This window comes from Ambystoma mexicanum, assembly GCF_040938575.1.
Source record: "Ambystoma mexicanum isolate Mex_15411 chromosome 12 unlocalized genomic scaffold, UKY_AmexF1_1 Mex_chr12_unloc.2, whole genome shotgun sequence".
Classification (NCBI taxonomy): domain Eukaryota; kingdom Metazoa; phylum Chordata; class Amphibia; order Caudata; family Ambystomatidae; genus Ambystoma; species Ambystoma mexicanum.
In genome coordinates, this window is record NW_027182323.1 from 1,096,433 (window position 1) to 1,103,071 (window position 6,639).

The 6,639-nt window shown below is 46.1% G+C and overlaps 1 non-coding gene across 1 annotated transcript; it reads right to left on the reverse strand.

Annotated features, from left to right (window-relative positions):
- Positions 1 to 2,023: 2,023 nt before the first annotated feature.
- Positions 2,024 to 2,095, reverse strand: TRNAQ-UUG (transfer RNA glutamine (anticodon UUG)). The gene has a single exon. It is a non-coding gene; the product is annotated as a tRNA-Gln (tRNA).
- Positions 2,096 to 6,639: the final 4,544 nt, after the last annotated feature.

Sequence of the window (6,639 nt, forward strand, 5' to 3'; positions counted from 1 at the left end):
TCTACAGCTACTGAAATGTATGTCACCTCTTTGCCTAAAGATGGTTTTAGGACAGTAGTTCAGGGACTGGTGTGATTAAGAGTGGACTGTATGAATTATCTTCTGTATTTCCACGCAAAGTCAAATCTGGCACCCCTAAGGCGGTCTAACATACTGAAGCCCTGCTTGTATATGCATTAAGGATGTTAGGTCAAATTTCTCCTGGTCACTGCGTCACAATGGGGGGCAAGCAACATGATAAATAAAGCTCTATATTGTTTTAAAAACTTTACAACTGTTCAGCCCAGTGTTTCTGTCTATTTGGATTAATTCATATTATATGTAATCAGGTCATCTAGAAGAAAAACGTTGATTCTCTATTAAAAACAAACATTAAAAAGTGGATCCTTTCCTTTTCTAAGGGGGCTTGTGCAGTGTGGAACGCATCTGAACCTGTGCTGTGCACTGTTACCGTGCACTCTGAATTCTCGTCCACCATGTTTTAAAAGACTTTTTGAGGAGTGCTCCTGCAGCTTGAATTGCAATTGGATGTTTTGGATTTATTAAGAAATTACTGTATTTGTGATTATTTAGTACGTGTATGTTGCAGTTCTCTATTTCTCTGGAAATTGCCCTCTGGTTCCTTTTGGGCGGGAAAAGTGTTCACAATACTAAATAACAATAATAAAGACAATTCCCTTGCATAAGATTGCTCAGGCCTGCTGTGGCCAGCACACAGCCATACTGCCCAGGCACCCTCTTGCAACCAACTCGTTAAAATGCCATTATCGGTCACAGGTTGATACATCTGTAGGGTTGGTCACAATATGCACAACCAGAAATACACTTCACACACGCATGCTCAAGCCCTCTAACGATATTCATTTTCTCTGAGACAAGTGATGACATTCAACCAATGGCGTTCCTGGGCTGCTGAGTTACTGGGGTGCCTTCTGGCTGCTCTGTGGTAATTGCATCGGCAGAGCCCCAAACCAACACATGGCAGAGGACACCTGGGAGACAGTCACACAGCTGTCTATTGAGTCTATGTGATGCTGGAAGCTCAAACAGGATGCATGTCTTTAAAGCACCGCATCCACGTGCTTCTCTCTGTCTTCCTCTGGCACGTGCACTGCTGTGCTATAGCCGCCATCCTGCGCCCCCTGTGTCATACTGGGCCCCCTATGTGTCGTCCTCTTTGGGTGTGTGATTCAAATTCATGTGGCTCTCTGGGCATTGCATTTTCCAGGGAAAACAATATCTCTTCTGTTGCTGATAAATCGTTCAGGTGTGTGGCGCATGGTATGAGGTGCATAGGTGGTGGTAGTGATCTAATACAGGGACACTCACCTGTGCCAGGTGCGGGCACAGGTGGTTGATGCAGCACTGGAGACAGATCCACGTTTACAAAGGTTTTTGGATTGATTTGGGGCACTCAAAATGAAACAATACATTCCTTTAAAACTTCAAAAGATGGGGAGTGTCCATGGAGTAAGACATATATATTAACGGGATCTTGGTCGCAAGTTTAATCCAGTGTACAATGATCTGGCTGACTTCACTGGCATGGAAGGAACCAGCTGGCTTAAATGTTACTATGTTGATATGCTGTGCTTCAGCACCCCCTTCCATGCACTATCATAATAATGGGAAAGAAAAGCACACGTACAGTCCCGTGTCCGCAGTGTAGTGGTTATCACGTTTGCCTCACACGCGAAAGGTCCCCGGTTCGAAACCGGGCGGAAACACTTTTAGCGAAAGCCTCTTTAATCCTCACTTTTCATCTTCCATAGTGAAGTCCATATGCACAACGTGATATGAACGAACACTATTTTAAAAACTATTTAGTAGCAAAATCAATACAGATTACATTTTTTATAGTGATAGTATGTAAAGAACACGGAACAAAATAAAGTCAGACGAAACTAAGACCGACTTTCGTTCATGATGTATTCGAATTGTAAATACTAGGAGCGGGAATGAATGAAATAAAGGGAAATAAAATTGAGATTCCGAAAAGCGTCTCATTTCAGTGAAAAATGTGAGGTTCCACCGAGATTTGAACTCGGATCGCTGGATTCAAAGTCCAGAGTGCTAACCATTACACCATGGAACCATACACTTGGTGTCACGGTACCCCTAATTTTTAGCTAAGCACAGGTGCCCTGAAATCTGCAGTACTACGAGATTTATGATAGCCTAATACACCCTTTCCCGATATCAGTAATTCTTAATCATTGGGACTTTGTATTATACTTATGTCTTTGTAAAGAGCTTGTCACGGAGAATGAGTACCTCAGGGAGCACTGAGCAGAGGTTGAAACCCCTTAACATATGCACCTTACCATCTCACCTGCATGGGATTTCATGACTCTTTCTTGCCTTTGGACCACTCATAGAATACAGGCCTGGAAAATTATGTTAATTCCCCATTGCCGTCATGATGCCATTCTGGAAAATGACTTGAAATGGCTGTTGCATTGGGCTCTGTTCAGAAAAGACTCTTGGGTTTTCTCCTCAATTACCATATCTCCAAGTGAGATTAGGCAATTTAGTATCTAGCACAGTCTCTGAACATTTCGAATTTTACAGCTTGTGAAAGATTGATATGATTGTATGAGTGTGGATTATACACAACAGTATGATGTGTTGGCCTTACTACAATGAAATAGGAATAATGTAAGGAATAGTTGAAAAGACTCTTGCTGGGGTGGACTGGGTTGTTGGCTCTTCTGCCGAGTACACCAGGCTGCCCCAGTGCCCACCCATTGGTCTAGCACAAAGGCAATCTCACTAGAACCCATTGCTTGGTTCAAAACGGAGTGAAGATCCCAGGCACGTACCCCATATGTTTCAGTAAAGAGCCAGCCTCCCTTTGAACCATGCCTGCTGAGCCTCCTTAAAGCCCCACATCTTGTTCCAGTAGAGATTCAGTATTCTTGGGACACCCCCACCCCCTTGCCCAGCTGCCAAGTTTTCAGTCTATGTATGTGTGACATTTACATATTTGGAATGTACTTAACTGTTGGGGGGCCGCAGGTGGACACACTGCCGGCCTCTCACGTGCTGGGGGAGCCAGCACCTTGGTAGTTTGCCAGGATCACCCGAACTTACTATTGTTGCAGGCCGGGACCATGATGGCCCATGGGGACATGGGCTTGAGGTGCCGGGGGCACTGTGGATGCCGGGAGCATCCTGGGTGGAGGGTGGCCTGGGCGGACCCAGGGCACCATGCTGATGCAGGAGGCCCAGACCAGCGAGACCTGCCGGACCGTGATCACATGGTGTGGGCCTGCAGGCCAGGGCTGGGGACTGGCAGCTGAAAATATTTAACTGTTTCCAAAATCCAGGTCTCACTCCTGCAACCTTCCTGAACCTCCCGCTCAGGACGAATTGTGTATCTCTGGTTTTGGGCTGTGGGGAGTGACATTATCTAATTCTTTTCACCAGCCGGGGCTGGAAACTGCAAACGGGGGCTGCTCTTTTTCCAGCCCTATGTGTCCACCTGCCGTGTTAGGCTAAACACGGGGCTAATTGCTCATGGTCATTTCCTCTGTAAAGAGGATGTTTCTCTGCTCGATCGTTGGTGTGACATCCATCGCTGACAAGACATAAACAAAATGGCCCCCGGGTCTCTGAAGTCACCTGGAAGGTGTGAAGAAGACCTTGCCCTTCCAATCGTGAGTCCCTCTCCCTCGGGACAGCCACCCCTTCCTGTCCTGCTGCCTTTCTCCACCTGGGTTACCTTTGCTTTGTGACCCTTGTGTTTGCCGCCCTGTGAATTGGAGTTGGAGGGGCCTTGGCCCTCCACCATGTTATTGCCTGGTGCCCTCATGCCCCCCTTTCAGGGTGGGTGTGCCATCTCTCTAACATATGACGTCGGGTGCTGCTATGCCCTCATCCCGAGCTTTAACCTGCTGTTGGCCTGGCATTTATCCTCGCCTGAAGCCCATAACAAATTAAGCCCAGGCATAATTATTTACAAAATATTAATATTCAACATGCAAGTCCACACAGACGATCAGTAGCGTACGTGCTTCAACACTTCTGTCCTCCAGCACCCAGCTCATTCTAATGCCATCAGCTCTCTTTTCAACATTGTACTACTTTTGACTGGCCGCAACGGCCAGAAGGGGTTGTCGCCCCTTCGCTGCCCCCATCCTCCTCCTCTTTGCTTCTTCTTTTTTTCTTTTAATAAAACCATGCTCTCTCAATCCGTCGTTAAAATTCAATAATATGTCTGAGCCCACCTGAGATAGGTCAACCCCATCTTTATCGTAGTATCCTGGTACACCCCAATTCATTAGGCCATCCCTAAACATTGAGAAACATGCTCCCCTGCAAAACTTTGTCATGTCCATATTCCATTTTTTCTGGCACTTCTCCACAGCCATGTGTGAATTTGCACCCCTCCATATTTATCTGGGCACGATTCTGGCCATATGAGTCCACAAGCGCCCCCTTCCTCGCTCAATGCCCAGAACGTGGCGCACATTTCCTTAAGCAGCTGCCTTCTTCCCAGCTGTGCCACATCGTTCCCCCCCAGATGGGTTATTATTGTCTCTGGGGGTCACTCTTCACCCAGTAGCGGCTCTCTGACCTCCACCCGGCAATCCATGTGGGACCTTGTCCCAGGAAGCTCTTCTTATTATGCCTCTGAAGATGTTAACACCTCCCATCAGCGTACTGGAACTCTCTACCGGGAGGTCCCCTGCGAAAGAGTGTTTCACCGGCAGCCCTGATATGACAAAGCCACTGTCACATTAGGGTGTCGATCACCAGAGTCATTTTGAAGCATGCAGACATGGATAGTGGGTGCAGTTAGAGTACCACGAGATCAGGCTTAGGTCAAGAGAGGGGTTTTACTGTTTTGGATTCTGTCAGGCCTCCCTACGCATCCTTCCCTCTCCCCACTCTCTGCAGACACAGGCACTCTATATATGACATTGGAAGACAAGGTACACATGTCATAGCAGCCTGGATTGGACACTGACTACATTCTTGTTTTGGGCCAATCTGCTGTAGAATGTTGCCTTTATAAAGGCAGGAAATGTGGTCCTCAGTTGATTCATCTTTGGATTCTCAGAAGAAGGAGAGGAAGGATTCATTGGAAATGTGTTGGGAATGGTTAGTTTATACCAAAGTTCTCTGCCGTAGAGCTGAAGACAGAAGGCTTCAGGGCAGAGGCAAGCTCTACTCTCTAACCCACCCAAGGGCACATTTGGGGTGACCAGCTTGCGCAATCTAGCCAATCATTTTTGAAAAGTCTGCACTGTACCATTTGAGCACTTCGAGCGGACTCAACCTGTCTCAGCGCCCATGATCTCGTGGGACCACCAATTGAAACGGCTTGACACTGACTCGATCCAGAAAGAGCTCCAATAAGCCTGACTCGATGCTGCTGAGCCCCAATCACAATAGACATGCGCATTTGAAGAATCTTTGTCCCCCTTGTCTGCCTCGGCACCTCAGTAACTTTTAAGCCACCTTTCTTAGCCATTTAAAAGACATATCCTTGAACATTGAAATGTGCTGCTAAAATCATTGGCCAGCACCCCTGTCTTCACACTGAATGCCCCTTTATTCCCATAGTGTGTATTCTCTCCGTTTCCTTTAGAGAGGTGGGTCTTTATTGTTTTTAATTTGTTGTATGCACTGTACGTATTTCCTAAAGTTCCTGTTTTTGTAGAACCTTGGTTGGGCATTTATTCATGTTGGTACCACCATACTATTGGTGTTTGTGTGCAAATGTAACAGCTCAAACGCCTCAGAAAGAATTTAGACTGCCCTTTGCCACAGTTACCAAAAGAGGCATAGGGGGTATACCTGTCGGGTGTGTCGGCTTCCCCTTTATGACTGCGCTCATTGCTGGTTTAGTAGCAGTCTGGGGCTGAGTAGGTGTTTTGGACACTACTCACCCCTGTGCTCCTACAGAGCAATAGTCATTTCGTCACCCCGAATGTAAAATTTTCTGTTATGCCCCAGCAAGGTTTGTGCCATACAAAACACAATACATACATGCAATAAAACATGCCTGTGCTATGCTATAAGATCCTTGTGCACTGCCACAGTGAGGCGTTATGTATTGCCGTATGCTGAAATGAATGTACTACTGCTTGCAGACGGCGGCGAATCAAGTGCACAGTTTTACTTTGACTATGTACATGTTAAGAGCGTTGAAACAAAGTTTAAAAAAAACACATCAACGAATAGGTTATGATAATTTACAGCTATTTTTAAAGAAAACATTTAATGAATTCTATTTTTCCCTTTTAAAGAACTCCTTCGAGGCACTTCAGAGAAGTCACGTGGAATGTTTGCCTGCCCAATCCTGCCTGCTGCTGCTGCTTCCCATGATCACTTTGTTCTATGCTATCTATATTTGTCAGTCACCATCTCTCCAGGGGTTTTGTTTACTGTGAACCCCATTCGCGGTATTGCTGAGGCAGCTCCGGCTGTTTGTTGTCTAGACAGGGCCCCAGTCTGGTAATGTGAACTAGTCACAAGAAGGATAGTCTTGAAACGTGAGCGACGGAATATGTTCAATGTAGTGAGATGCGACATAAAATTATAGTCCTCTTTACCAGAAACCCAAAGAGGATGTAACAGTATATCCTTTAAATGTTGGCGTTCATGCGTACCCCAAAAAATATATGCACC